This window comes from Macrotis lagotis, chromosome 8 (assembly GCF_037893015.1).
Source record: "Macrotis lagotis isolate mMagLag1 chromosome 8, bilby.v1.9.chrom.fasta, whole genome shotgun sequence".
NCBI lineage: Eukaryota > Metazoa > Chordata > Mammalia > Peramelemorphia > Peramelidae > Macrotis > Macrotis lagotis.
In genome coordinates, this window is record NC_133665.1 from 84,156,968 (window position 1) to 84,172,041 (window position 15,074).

A 15,074-nucleotide genomic window follows, 5' to 3' on the forward strand; every position below is an offset into this window, starting at 1 on the left:
CAAGTTGTACGTTTGCTACTACTAACAGAAACTGTATAACATGATCTAGGGATTGTGTTAATTAATGTGGCTCTCATCTGTTGGAGGTGTCGCTCTTCATTAGCCTGTATTTTACACACTGCCGTGCTTCATTTTTGGAATGAGGTGGTGAGGGGATAACCTAGCCAGCCATCCTTGTTTGATCTCCTTGATACATACGCAATGCAGAATGCCTCAGCTCTCTTGGTTCCCTGCCCTGTCCTGCTAATCCCAGCTGAGCTCATTATGGTGTAGCCTTGCTGCTACTCTTGGAGCCAGAGCTGTCCAAGCTAATTACTGGTAGCAGCAGAGCTGCCTGTTAAGGGTCTGGTGTGGATCTGCTAACATGGTCCTTGGTAGTGACCTGCAGAAGACACCAGGGAGTTGCTTTCTTTCTTGCTATGCTTTCCCTGTCCTTTGGGCTTAATGCTGATCCCTTCACACAGCTCTTTTAGATACAGTAAGAAGAAAACTTGGTGAAGGAAACTCATATTTTAGAAAACATACAGTTTGCTTCTTTGATCTTATAATTCACATATTATTATACTCAGTCTGTCAATGAAAGAAAACTTTCTTTTCTTGTAGAAAAAGGGAAATTAGCCTAGTATAATTAGCCTTTTGCTGCTATTTAACAATTTCTTTACCTTACAGTAATTTTAACCATCAGAATATTTAGGTTTTGTGGAAGACTACAAATTTCATAGGTAGCTAGTCTAAGAATTTGGCAACAGGTGTGGCACTGAGCATCAATGTTTATTGAATTTTCCTAGGAAATTATAAATTATATTATTTTATGACACTAATATCTTTATATAATACACATAAAAGTAAATTATAAACTTTTACAAAATGGTAAGCTTTTAGAGAAAAAGTCTTGTTAAGTTTGAACTATGAACTCTAAGGTGTTGAATATTGTGCAACGTTCTGTGGATTTTGAATAAATATTTAATACTTGTAATGGAATATCTGTCTTTGAAACTTTTCATAAATTTATTCATTCAACATTTCTTGAGCTTCTCTCTACACGGCACTATGCTAGGTGCTTTGGGGAATAGAAAGATGAATAAGACACGGGCCTTGTCAATAAAAAGCTTATATTCTAGTAAGTATAATGGATGTACTTCAGTGCAAAGGAGAAAAAGAAAGTGCAATAAGAGAGTTAAAGTGTTATGGATATTTAGGGAGGAAAAATATAATTTTAGGGTAGAAAATTCAGGAAATACTTCTTGGAGAAAGTGACACTGACCTGATTCTTGAAAGATAGGCAATTCTTTGAATTCCACAAACCTTTATTGAGTGATCGTGACAGGCTTCAAGCATATAGAGACAAATATAAAACAGCTACTGACCTCAGGGCCATGACCTCACATTGAATAAGGGAGGAACATGTAAATAAGTAAATTAAAATATAATCATAATAGGTATCAGTTAATGGGGGCACTCATAACTAAGAGAATTTTAAGTGTTCTTGCAGGAGATGAACCCAAGCTTAGCCTTGAATGGAATGAGTGTTTTTAAGAGACAGAAGTGAGGAGAGAAGTTATTCTAGGAAAGGGGAACACTTTATGTAGTCTGAAACAAGGGAAAAACATCATACATAATGAAGTAATCCATTTGACTGAAAGGTATGTGTGTAAAGGGAAATATATGAAATAAGCTCAGAAAAAAATAGATCAGACTATGAAAGGCTTTAAATTCCAAACAGAGGATCTCAATTTTTTTCCTAAGGGCAGTAGGGAACCACTAGACCTTGGAAATGGGAGTGATTATACTTTGCTTTAGGAATATAATTTAGGAACATGAAGCTATGTGAACATGGATTTGAAAGAATGCAGATTAAATTCAAGGAGATAAATTAAGAGACTATTACTGCAGTTCAGGTAAGAGGAGATGTGGACTTGTATCATAGTGATTGTGGTATGATTGGAGAAAAGAGAGTGCAAGAATCTAGAGGTAGAATCAACAAGAACTGGCAATTGACTAAATTTGGAATTTTATGGAAGAGAATATAGAATTGCATTGGTTATTTATTTTCATATCCAGAAGAAAGACTTTGTTCTTAACAGAAATAGGGAAATGATCACAAACGAATATATCAAATATCCTTTTCATGTATTAGAGGCTTATGGTGTTGTTTTCTTAAAATACATCTGTACCAGCAAAGTCTCTATTGATTTAATTTCTGCTTCTTGGAAATCTAACTTTGTAACATCAGGTAAATGACGTGGATGATGTTCTTATTTTAAACCCAGAGTAAGATTAAAAATAAGGAATTTCTAGATATGTGACATTAAAAGTGCTTTAAGCATGACTTCTATGATTAGTGATTAGAAGCATAGCACATACTCTGCCACCCTAGAGGTGAATGCTTTTTTTCACCAGTTTCTTATGTTTCCAATTCAAATCTGATTTATCTCTGACTGTTATTAAATTGTGCTTGCTGTCAAAATGTTGATGACCTCCTGCTCTGACTGACTAATATTGCTGAAGAATCCTAAGATCTATAAAATGATTTTGCCTAAACTATTTTATGAAATAAAGTATACTTTTACTAAATGTATTGATAATTTTTCTTGATTTAGAATAGTTTAAAAGAACAATAGTGTTATTAATATCAAAACTTTTGTGAATATTTTAGTCATTTGCATTTGTTATTAAAATTCTTTATTTTGTAGAATTTTAAAATTAGCAACAACAATCCATTTGGACATTATAAAATCTTTTAAGATATTCAGTTTCTAAAGGTCTATTTATAAATTAATCAGAGGGTAATATTTCAACAAACTCACTACTTAAACAATATAAATTATACTTGAATCATAATATTTTTAGAGGTTTCAGATTTTTTGATGTTTTTAATGTCTTTACATTTTGATGAATTTCTAAACTATTTTATTTTGATCAGATTTTTAAGCATTATTTTTCTTCCATTGACTTAATATCTTTATTTCAGAAATATACTTAAAGGTTGTTGCCCTCTTGCCAACTACCTGTCATTTTTAACATCAACTATTTGGTCTTTGTACCTACCATCCATTTATATTGCTGTATGTGGTGACTAATTTGCATAAATGTAGCATCTGGTATACTTAAGCATTTCCATATAATGAAGAACATTACTGTGCAAACTGAATCATAACTCTGTTTTCCCCTTTTTACCTAAGTTCATACCTTACTGTACAGCAGTATTGTGGGTCAGACCTAACCTAGTTGAGTTTAGTAATTCAGTCTCAAGGGTTAAAATACAAGAAAATATCCATGGATCACAAAATACAATAAAAACAAAACAAAAGAGCTTCTAAATTAAAAAAAAATCTAATATGATTTCTCATCACATTTAACTTGTGGAAAAAATGTAAAGACTAACAAACAGACTGCCTTCTGTGGGGAGTGGGAGGGAGGGAAGCAAGATTAGGGAAAAATTGTTAAAGCTCAAAATAAAAAAAATCTTTCTTTAAATAAATACATATATATGTACACACACACACACACACACACACACACACACACACACACACACACACACACACATAAATTTTACTCATTTTGTCTCCTGATCAGCCAATCACTTTGATCAGGATCTCTTCCCTTAGAAAGTAGAAATTTGGATATGTTCTCTGATGCTTAGGCTAGACCTTTTTTTTTTTATTATTGAGGTCACAAAAGGGACTGAGGGATTACTTCCTTAAAGGACCAGTCTGATTAACCTGCCACTCTAGCCACTGTTAGGTATAAAGGGCAATGGATTGGGCTAACTATATTTCCTTTTTTGTTGATTTTTTTTTAAAATTACATTGTTTTTTATGTTAACTGCATTTATGTCCCATCCCTCTCCTGGAGAGTCATTCCGTATAGTAAAAATAAAAAGGGGGGGAGTACAACAGAATTAATATAATGAAAAAGTTTGACATCATATGTCCTTATATTCCATTCCCCTAGATGTGTTTCCCTACCCCTACAAAACAGTAGCAGGGGGTAGGACTTGGGGTGGGGGGAGGAAGGAGCATTATCATATCTGTTCTTTGGATCTTAGCTTGGTCATTATAATCTCACAGTATTTCAAATATTTTGTTGTTCTTTCCATTTACATTAATGTAATCAACATATATGTCTTGTTTTAATTATTCTACTTATTTCACTGTAGATCAGTTCAGATGTCTCTCTGTTCTTTTCTGAATTATTTATAGTCATAGTTTAGCATAGTAATGTTTTATTTCACTCATGTAACATAGTTTGTTTACCCAGTCCAGGGGTATCTACTTTGTTTCCAGGTCTTTGTTATTACAAAGTAGTGCTACTAGAAATATTTTGTTTATAATTTTTATCATTGACTTCCTTAGGGCTTACGACTAGCATTGGGATCTCTGGATCAAAGGCACTGACGTTTTAATTATTTTCTTTGCATAACAAATTGCTGTGTAGAATGGTTAGATCAAACAGCTATACCAACATTAGCTATTTTTCTCCTTTTTCATCATTGTAAATTTTCTGGTTGTAAGATGAAATTTCAAAGTTCTTTTGATTTCTTTTTCTCTTATTATTGTTTGTATATACCATTTTAAATATATGAAGCAGCTAAGAATAATAGATCAAATAATCTTCATGCCAGGAAAATGTGGATTCAAATCCTGTCTTAGCACCACATTAGCTGAGTGATCCTGAGCAAGGGACTTTCCAGTCCCCTAGGCAACTAAAACTAGTAGTTGTGTTCAGATGCTGACCTGAATTGATATAATTTCCTTATGCAGGAGTTTCCTATACCATTGAAATTACAGGTCAAGTTCCTGTCATCTGTTTTATTTATTATCTTTAGATATTATCTCCTCAATTAGAATATAAGATTCTTAAGAGCTGGGACTGTCTTCACTTTTTTTTGTTGTTTTCCCTGGTGTTTAACATAGTGCCTAGCTTATAGAAAACATTTAAGAAATGTTTGTTAATTGGTTAACTGGTTGGAATCATGTTTCTTATGAGTATTGATAGTGTGAAGTTCTTCTGAGAAATGTTTATTTATATCCAGTGGCTATTATTCCATTGAAGAATTGTTTTTAGTCTTATTGTAACTGTTAGTTACCTCTACTTCTTGGGTATCAGATGATCATTGATTGAATCTCAGATTTTGTACATTGACTGCTTAGGTCTGCTACCTTTTCTGTCAAAAGGTCTTTCAGTATTTGAAGACTGTATGACCAATGAAGAACATTCTTTTTTGGGGGGGGGATGTGGGGGAGGCATTTGGAGTTGAAGTAACTTACCCAGAGACATACATCTAGTAAGTGAATGAGGTCATATTTGAACTCAGGTCCTCCTGACTCCAAGGCCAATACTCTGTCCATCTTGCTGCCCTAGACATTCCTTTTTCTTTTTCTTTCTTTCTTCTACTGTCTTTAAGACTTAATTGGGGCAGCTAGGTGGCGCAGTGGATAGAGCACCAGCCCTGGAGTCAGGAGGACCTGAGTTCAAATCCAGCCTCAGACACTTAATAATTACCTAGCTGTGTGGCCTTGGGCAAGCCACTTAGCCCCATTTGCCTTGCAAAAAAAAAAAAACCCAACAAAAAAGACTTAATTGAAAATTTTAGTGCATATTTTGATTATCTTTCTCTAGTGAGTTGCCTTCTCACCCCTTCCTATAATCTTCCTTCAGAGTCCTAGCCATTTCTAAATCATCTCATATTTTTCTCTTGAGATACTAGTCTAATAAATTCTTATTCTCTACTTTTCTAAAATGGAAGCACACACTTAACTTTAAATTACATTTTGGATGGGGCACCTAGGTGGCGTAGTAGATAAAACACCAGCCCTGGAGTGTACCTGGGTTCAAATCTGATCTCAGACACTTAATAATTACCTCGCTGTGTGGCCTTGGGCAAGCCACTTAACCCCATTTGTCTTACAAAAAAACCTAAAAAAAATTCAATTTGTAAATTTTTGAGGAAAAAATGATTTTGAATCTAAATCTCTTTTGTTTAGGACTTTAAAAAACGTAGTCAAAAGTATATGATCTTGCCTTATTTTTAGGTACAATTTTACCTGGTCATTGTTTACTAAATTTATCCATACTTTGGGATTTTTTTTTTTATTTAACACTGAGCTAGGAAGAAGATACCAAGATAAGGGAATTGTTTAAATATTAGCAGGGGTCCTTTCTTTGACAACTTTTAGATATATCTTTTAGGTTATGCAGTGTTATGTTAAATATATTGTCATTTGCATATTTATTTGTTTCCTGTATCAATAATTGCCATCCCTACTTGTATCCAAGGGTCAGTTTCTATTGAACAGTATTGAGTTTTAGAATATATAATGCTAGACTTTTAAATACTTTAAGTTGAAACAAAAGAAATGTACTAGAATCTAAGCTATGTTATATCAATTATGATTAAATCTACTTATAATTGTAAGACATTTCACTAAATGAATTCACTAATTAAATGTTCATTATTATAGGAATTGTAGTTTACAAACCATGAAATGTCATTAAAAGCATTGTGCTACATTCCTATGAATAGACTTTGTATTTGTTAAAAGTAAAATTGACCCATTTAAAAGATAACTGAAGCTTATGCAACAATATCTATAGAAGATAAAGAAATAAATTCTATGAATCATTGGACAAGCTCCTCCAAATAAATCAACTTATACTTTCATACTCATTAATTTTAATGGCATAAGGGAAGACTGTAAAAATATTTTGGAAAATATAGCTCAGGCTTAATAAATAAAAAAAATGGGTTACTCAGAATCCTCATTTCCTCCTCTTGACCTTCATGATCTCTAACAACTCATCATATTGCCAAATAAAATGAACTCTGTATCTTATACTTCTTTATATCATTTTCCAATGCTGCTTTCTATACCTGATGTATGTCCTTATAACAGGTGCCTTTCTTTCTTCCCTTTTTCAGTTCCTTTTCATTCCCAACTGATTTTTATTAGCATTAATGTGATGTATTTATGGGGATCTGAAATCTTTGACTTGGAGAATTCCATAAAAATTGTATTTATTTTTCTTCTTTGATGTAATTGTTGTCAATCTGTATGCTATAGTCATATGCTATAGCCGTAGTCTTTCTTATTTTCTTGTGTTCTTTATATTTATTGTCATAAACTTGTTCTTATTATGCTAAAATGCTATAATTTATTAAGTCATTGTACAGTGATTGAATCTATCAATTGATTCTAATTTTTTCTTTTTTCTATTACAACTAAAAGAGCTACAAATTTTATTTTTTCCTTTTTAATAATATTTTTAGATTCTGTCTTAGCAATAAGACCTTTGAGGTAGAATTTTGTCTCTTCAAAATTGTACCTTTTTAAGATTCTTTGATAACTTGGTGGAGTTATAGACCCCCTTTATGGCAGTCTCAGAGAATGCTACAACTCTAAGTAACCTTAGAGGTATTCCCAGTCAACCACCCAGCTTTTAAATTGAGACCTTTGAAGAGATTTATTTGGCTCAAGGGTGGCATTATGGGAAGACACCTGGGTTTGGCCCAGGTCTGCCCTTTATTACCTGCATGATAACTGCCCATGTGACACTGACCAAGTAATAGAATTGGACTAGAGCCTACCATCCCTTCCAATTCTAAATCTGTGATCCTACTGTACGATTTAACTTTATGATAAATTCTGAAAAGAAATTCAGTAACAGAAGTAGCAAAAACTGCTCACAATTGTAGGCAATTTGGCAGTTCAATAGACAAGAGTACTGGACCTGCACTCAGACCCTGGCAAGTCACTTCACCTCTTTCTGCCTTGGTTTTCTTAACTCTAAAATAGGGATAATTAAAAATGCCCCACCTTCCAGGGTTGTTTTAAAGATCAAATGAAATAATGTTTGTAAAATATTTAGCAACTTGTCTGAAAAATGCTGTTCAGTTGCGTCTGACTATTATTTCTTCTTTCTTAATATCTCTTCTGATCATTTATCTGATAAGTTAATGCTCTTACTAGACACTGACAGGGATGCTATTGGTGTTGTCCAGTTTTTTATGACCTCACTTGGGAATTTCTTGGCAAAGATACTGCAGTAGTTTGCCATTTTCTACTCTAGTGGATTAAGGCAAACAGGTTAAGTGACTTGCCCTGGCAGTAAGTGTCTGAAGCCAGATCTGAACTAAGATCTTCCTGCTGCAGGCCAAGCACTCTATCCACTGAGCCATCTAGATGGTTGGAATTTAATAAATGTTTGTTTCCTTCCAAATTTGGCAAAATTCTGAAATTCAAGAAATATAGAGAATTGATCTAAGCCTGTTAATATATGAAGACTAAAAGGATATAAACAGAATACTTTTCAAACTAAGAAAAGCAAACTGTCAAGAACCATATGAAAAAAATACTCTAAATAATTATAATTAAAGAAATATAAAAAAAGAAATGTAAATTTAAAAATCCATCTGAGGTTCTACCTCATATCTACAAAAAAGATGAAAAAAGAATGAAATATGATAAATATTGAAGGAATTCTAAGAATAAACACAATAAATGATACTACTTGTTAGCTTATACAGCAAAATTCTGAAAGAAATGGAAAAAGACCCATATTTACAAAAAACTATTTTTAGCAGTAATTTCTGTTGTAGCAAAGAACTTGAAATACAGTGGCTGCCTATCAATTAGGGAAGAGCTGGGGGGGGACATTATGAAAGGTAACATTCAAAGAAAATTGAAGGGACTTCTATGAACCTATATGAAGTGAAGTGAGCAGACTAGAAGAATAATTTGATCTATATGACCAAAATTATAAAGATGAATAGCTTTGAAAGACTTAAAAACTTTAATCAATGCAATTGGATTCTTCTCAGTTATTCAAAGAAGGATTTAGTGAAAAGAATGATACCTACTTTTCAGACGCAGCAAGTTGTGGTTTTGTTTTACATGATTAGAAGCCTTTGTAATAAGGGATAACTTTTCTTTTTACTTTTCTTTTTTTAAGAGAGGATGAGTTAGGAATCAATGGAGTGATAGTGATAGTTTAATATTAGTTTAGTTTAAGAAAAAAAGGAAAGAGCTATATGAATCATTAAAACAAAAATAAAAAAACATAAAGAAGTTCACAAATAATGAGACAGTGTTGATACTATTTTGTCAAATGTGAATTTTTATAAATAACAACAGCAATAACAAAACAACCCAAATTATACATAATAGTAGGGGAAAAAAACTATAACAGAAGCTCACAGTTTTAAATAAAACGCCCCTTTTAAAGTTTTGCTTTTATATGTTGACTTATTCACATTTGTTGATTTTTCTTAAGTTAATAATAAAAATAAAAATTTTAAAATAAGGCATCTTTCAATTACTAATTTAAAAAATAATTATAATTTCATTTGCACCAATTTAATAATTTATTCATAACTATTTGATATAATATATAAAAATTAGAAGCTAATTTCAGCAATTAGTTTCAAAAGAGTGAGTTTGATATAGAACTTATTTATAAGATTAGGAATTAAAGGAATGCCATTTTACATTAAAATAAGGAAAACTCATTATAATCCACATCCAGCTTCTATTCTTAATTCATTACAGACCCCTGGGAAGTAAAAAAAAAAAAACATAGAGAAGATGAAATATGACCCAAAAATTATCAGAAGAAACATCATCCACTAGATATCCTAGGTGCTATTTTTGCATATCAGTTCATATCATTGGGCTACTCATTTCTTGTTAAATGAAGTAGTTGAAATAGTTTTTTTTAAAGGTCTTTTCCAATTTTCAATCTTATAATCCAATGATTCAGTTTCGACTCATTGAATCATAGAAGTTGCTTAGAGTTTAAAATTGAAATTATGTTTATAGATGTATAAGTCTTTAGAAATATTTAGAAACTCCCAAGAACTTTTCAAAATTTTCTGCAGAATTTGCAGTATTTAAACAACAAAGAACAACTTTAGTAAGTTTGAAAAAACTAAAGAGTATGTATTTCAAATAATTCCATCTCAGGCCTATGTATCTCATTTTAAAAATATGACTTAGTCTTCATCTCTTTAGAAGAATGATCTGGATTAAATGATTCTAAATTCCTTTGTAGCTTTAAAAGTTTATGACCCTTTTAATTCTAGCATGATTTACATTACGTTGCATTAATGTTAATTTCTTTACTTCCTCTCACTAATGCCTTTCCCTGTGGAAAATTACACTGAAAGTAAATACATGGGGCAGCTTAGGTGGTACAGTGGATAGAGCACTGGCCCTGTATTCAGGAGGACCTACTTGTATTCAAATCAGGGTTCAGATAGTTGAGGCTTACTTAGCTGTGTAACCTTGGCATGTCATTTAACCCCACTGTCTTGTAAAAATAAAAAAAAAGTAAATGTATTACTCAACTCCAAGGCATATAAAATAAAATTTTGGTGACAGTGTTTTAAAAGTATTTTATTAATTGATGGTTTTTAACAAAACTGAGAAATACAAAGAACCTTATTTGTAAATAACTTTATTTTCTCAATGTCCTTTCAGCAAATTCATCTTATCATGGCTAATGTCTGTCAACAATTGGCCAATCATTTTATTTTGATTCTGTTCTTTGTAGGAGTTATAAATAACATAATTAAAATGCCACTTGCATTTTATATTATTTCAAAATAATATTTGAAAATATTTTCCATTTTTTGAGGTCTGTTTGAATGTCTAATGAGGATAATAGTATTTCAGTTTAATAAAGGTAATTTGACAAGTGTTTCTTAAGTGCTTACTTTGTACAAAACAAAACAAAATGGAGTCAAAAAGATTTAATGACACATGGTCTCATGTCAGTCTAACGAGTCTAACCAGGGGAATACTTTATATGCATAAATAATTATTAGATAAAGCAGTAAAAATAACACTTTAGGGGAATTTTTAGTTTAAAAGTACATTCTTTAAGGTCTAATGAAAGAACATGCTTTGCTGATGAGAGCAATAGGTGAAACTGTAGAAAATTGGACATTTGAACTGTGGGTTAAAAAACCTTTAGGATTTTAAAAATTGGTTTAATTTATTTTTCAAGTAGCAAGTTTTTAAAAATCAATATGTCCTTGCCAAAAGGATTCATTTTTATTCTTTTGAACTAATGACTTCCCTTGTTTTCCTCTTTAATGTTATCATTATACGAATTAGCTTCCTAGTTCTGTTGACTGATTTGCATCAATTAATAAAGTTTATTCTATTTTCCTCTGACAATTGTCTATAGTTTCCTATAGCATTATAATATTACATTACAATCATATACCATAATTTTTTAGCTATTTCCCAAGAGGAGGATTCCCACTTAATTTCCAATTTTTGACTACTGGGAACAAAGCTGTGGTATGTATTTTTGTGCATGAACCAGGACAACCAGTAAATAGAAGGTACCAAATTAAACCTTACAGGGAAATATCAGGAATATCAGGAACTGCTTACTACTACCTAGTTAGGTGCACACTCTTGCAAAATTTTGAGAGACGGGAAGAAAGTAAGCAAAGTGCAAAAACCGAATGGACAGGCAACTAGGTGACAGTGAATAGAGGACTGGACCTGTAGGCTAGCATACCTGAATTCAATTCTGACCTCGGATATTTACTAGTTGGATGATCCTAGGCAAGTGATTTAACTACACTCTGCCTCTGTTTTCTCATCTGAAAATATGGATAGAAAATAAAATCACTAAGCTCCTAGGACTATTGTAAGAAGAGGATGAGAAAATTTTAAAATCACTTTGCAAAGCTTAAAGCACTACATAAATGCCAGCTGCTAATGCAATTTAAATATATTGTTGCTGTTGTTTTTATAATTGTTATTACATTTTGTTTTACTGAGCAGATTAAAATATAGAACTCGGAAGCCAATCAAGTCTTCCAAGCTTGTTCCATTGAAACCTGACTAGATGCATTCCATCCCTTCCATCCATTAAGGATCAGTCTTCCTAGTATTCTGGCTTAGCAATGTGGTCCCTGTTGTTTGAAAATGTATTTAGGGCTCCCCCCACAAATAAAACAAAATGCTTTATCTTAAAAGCCCTATTTTTTTTATTTATGTTCTAGGATTTATGCTCTTGTCCCAGTGCAGATTGAGTGACATCTCATAGTAGCTTTCCCTTATATACTCACTATCTCTATACCAATATGTATTTAAAATAGGATACGTAGAATAGGAAGAGAGCCAAGTTGGTGGAGAGAAGCTAGGAAGCTTCATGAGAATTTCCCAGTTTCTTTCTGAAACAACTTTATTTTTTTTGAAAGTTTTTATTTATTTTTGAATTTTACAATTTCCCCACCAATCTTGCTTCCTCCCCCCCCCCCCCCATAGAAAGTAGTCTGTTAGTCTTTACATTGTTTCCACGGTATGCATTGATCTAAGTTGAATGTGATGAGAGAGAAATCATATCCTAAAGGAAGAATCATAAAGTATGGGATATATCAGAATTACATAATAAGAAAACATTTTTAAAAAATTAAAGGTAATAGTCTTTGATCTTAGTTCAAACTTCACAATTCTTTCTCAGGATACAGATGGCATTATCTGTCTCAGATACCCTAAAATTGTGCCTGATTGTTGCCCTGTTGGTTTAAGCAAGTCCATTAATGTTGGTAATCATCACTCCTTTCTTGCTATTTGGATGTACAGTGTTCTTCTGGTGCTGCTCATCTTGCTCAGCATCAGCTCATGCAAATCCTTCCAGGCTTCCCTGAATTCCCATCTCACCTGGTTTCCAATAGAACAATGGTGTCCCATGACATACATATACCACAGTTTGTTAAGCCATTCCCCAATTAATGGACATCCCTTTAATTTCCAATTCTTTGCCACCACAAACAGAGCTGCTTTTAATATTTTTATACAGGTGATATTTTTACCCATTTTCATAATTTATTCAGGGTATAGCCCCAGTAGTGGTATTGCTGGATCAAAGGGTATTCATATTTTGTTGCATTTTGGGCATAATTCCAAATTGCTCTCCAGAAAGATTGGATGAGTTCACAGCTCCACCAACAATGGTGGAGCTCTCCTATTTCCCACATCCCTTTCAACATTGATCATTGTCCTTTCTGGTCATATTGACATGAAGTGGTACCTCAGAGATGTTTTAATTTGCATTTCTCTAATAATTAGTGATTTAGAGGAGTTTTTAGTATGACTATGGATCATTTTGATTTACTCATCTGTAGATTGCCTTGAATATCCTTTGACCATTTGTCAATTGGGGAATGGCTTGTCTTTTTTTTTAATTTGACTCAGTTCTCTGTATATTTTAGAAATGAGTCCTTTGTGAGAAATAGCAGTCGTAAAAATTGTTTCCCAATTTACTACATTTCTTTTGATCTTGGTTATAGTGGTTTTGTCTGTGCAAAAGCTTTTTAATTTAATGTAATCAAAATTGTCTAGTTTATTTTTAATGGTATTCTCCATCTCTTCCTTGGTCATAAACTGCTTCCCTTTCCATAGATCTGACAGGTAAACTATTTCTTGATCTCCTAGCTTTCTTATAATATTGTTTTTTATGCCTAAATCCTATATCCATTTTGATCTTATCTTGATAATAGGGTGTGAGGTGTTGGTCTAATTCAAGTTTCTGCCCTACTAACTTCCAATTTTCCCAACAGCTTTTATCAAAGAGAGAGTTTTTATCCCAATAGCTAGAATCTTTGAATTTATCAAACAGCAGATTACTATAACCATTTCCTGCTATTGCACCTAGTCTATTCCACTGATACACCACTCTATTTCTTAGCCAATACCAGACAGTTTTGATGATGGATGCTTTAAAATATAATTTTAGATCTGGTAGAGAGAAGGTATGAAGAAATCCCTGGAGATTCTTGACTTTTCATTTCTCCATATGAACTTAACAATTTTTTCTAACTTATTAAAGTAATTTTTTGAAATTTTGATTGGTAGGGCATGGAATTAGTAGTTCAATTTGGGAGAATTGCCATTTTTATTATATTAGCTCGGCGTATCCATGAGCAGTTGATATTTGACCAGTTATTTAAATCTGATTTTATTTGTGTGAGAAGTGTTTTGTAATTGTTTTCAAAAAGTTTTTCAGTCTGCCTTGGCAGGTAGACTCCCAGGTATTTTATATTGGCTGAAGTTACTTTGAATGTGATTTCTCTTTCTACCTCTTTCTGCTTCATCTTGCTAGTCATATATATAGAAATGTTTAGGACTTATGAGTTTATTTTATATCTTGCAACTTGCTAAAGTTGCTAATTATTTCTAGTTGTCTTTTAGATGATTTTTTAGGATTTCCTAGGTATACCATCACATCGTCTGCAAAGAGTGAGAATTTTGTCTCTTCCTTCCCAATTTTAATTCCTTCAGTTTCTTTTTCTTCTCTAATTGCTGAAGCTAACATTTCTAATATGATATTGAATAGTAGTGGTGATAATGGGCAGACCTTGGGAATGCCTCTAGACTATCTATATTGCATATAATGCTTGTTGATGGTTTCAGATAGATACTGCTTGTTATTCTAAGGAACAACACATTCATCCTTACATTTTCTAGTGTTTTTAGTAGGAATAGGTGCTGTATTTTTCAAAAGCTTTTTTCAGCATCTATTGATATAATCATATGATTTCTGATAGGTTTGTTATTGATGTAATGAATTACACTGATAGTTTTCCTAATATTGAACCAAACCTGCATTCCTGGGATAAATCCTACTTGGTCATATTGTATTATCCTAGTCATATCCCACTGTAGTCATTTTGCTAAGATTTTATTTAAGATTTTTACATCTATATCCATCAGGGAGATAGTTCTATAGTTTTCTTTCTCTGTTTAAACTCTTCCTGGTTTAGGTATCAGCACTATATTGGTGTCATAGAGTTAGGCAAAGTTCTGTCTTCACCTATTTTTTCTAAGAGTTTATATAGAATTAGAACCAGTTGTTCCTTAAATGTTTGACAGAATTCACATGTAAATCCATCTAGCTCTGGAGATTTTTTCTTAGGGAGTACAATAATGGCTTATTGAATTTCTTTTTCTGAGATAGGGTTATTTAGGTTTTTAATTTCCTCTTCATTTAACCTGGACAACTTATATTTTTTGTAAATATTCATTCATTTCCTTTAGATTATCAAATTT

At 32.4% G+C, this 15,074-nt stretch overlaps 1 protein-coding gene across 2 annotated transcripts in view; it reads left to right on the top strand.

The window, feature by feature from the left end:
• The window catches only part of CNTLN (centlein), a 585,894-nt gene that overhangs the window by 346,827 nt on the left and 223,993 nt on the right, over positions 1–15,074 (top strand). The gene's annotated exons all lie outside the window — the stretch shown is intronic.